The following is a 1049-nucleotide window of genomic DNA, read 5'->3' as shown; positions in this document are numbered from 1 at the left end:
AGATATTTACCAGGTTATTGGATAACTGTCTGAGGTTTAGGAAAAACATGCCAACTGGAAATCTAGATCTGAAAGTTATCTGTATATTAACAGATGGGGTGAAGGGAGGAGGAAAGAGTGGTCATTTTTTGAGGTTCTACATTATTTCTGGTGCTTCACACACTCTGTCTCATTTGAACATCACAACTAGACCCATGAATTTTGTGTATAAGGAAGGTGAGTCTCCAAAAGCTTAAGAATTAGGACTCTTTGTTGCAAGTGACAAAGCTAGCTTAATGCTAGAATTTATTAAAAGAATACAGGGGACTCTCAGGGTACCCGAATTCAGAGAGGAGAGCAGCATGTTCTCATTTTTGTTTTGCAAAACTCACTTTTGCAAAGGCTGTGGGTGAAAAGCAGACTGGAGGGGGTAAGAGCAGAGACACGGAGGCCAGCTGGGATCCTTTTCTTTTCTGCTGCCTCTCTTGCAAATCAATCTTGAAGCTAAGTTTCATTGAACTAGACATAGCTTTGGCTTTAAACCAAGATAAAATGAGCGATCATGGAGAAAAGATCTCCTTTAACTTCTGCCAACTTTTGTCTGATAGTTGCCTAATTTCAGTGCTATTTTGGAGGGGGTAAAACGGACTCTCTCTGTATAAACTCAAAATGCATGTACTACAGATGGACTTTTAATGACACTTCGTAGAATGATCATGAGTTTAAGCAGAAATTCTCTTTTTAATCTTTCATGTTGATAGACTTTTGTTTTAGCCTTGCCTTTGGATCTGAAATCCTAGGAAGTACAGTAGAAAGAATTCTGAGGTGAGAATCATTAAACACTGAGTCTGCTTCAGCGCTGCTTCCTGTTACTTGTGTCACCCTGGTCAAGCAAGCCCAGCCTCCCTGGCTCTGATCCATCCTCTGTTAAACGAGGGATTTGGATTGACACAAGTACTTCTCAAACTTTTAGTGAATCTTCTGCGGATGTTGTTAAAATGCAGTATGTGATTCACCAGGCCTGGGGTGGGGCCCGAGACTCTGCGTTTCCAACAACCTTCCAGGTGATA

The sequence above is a fragment of the Papio anubis genome, chromosome 6, assembly GCF_008728515.1.
Source record: "Papio anubis isolate 15944 chromosome 6, Panubis1.0, whole genome shotgun sequence".
NCBI classification, from domain to species: Eukaryota; Metazoa; Chordata; class Mammalia; order Primates; family Cercopithecidae; genus Papio; species Papio anubis.
This window is presented reverse-complemented; position numbering follows the sequence as displayed.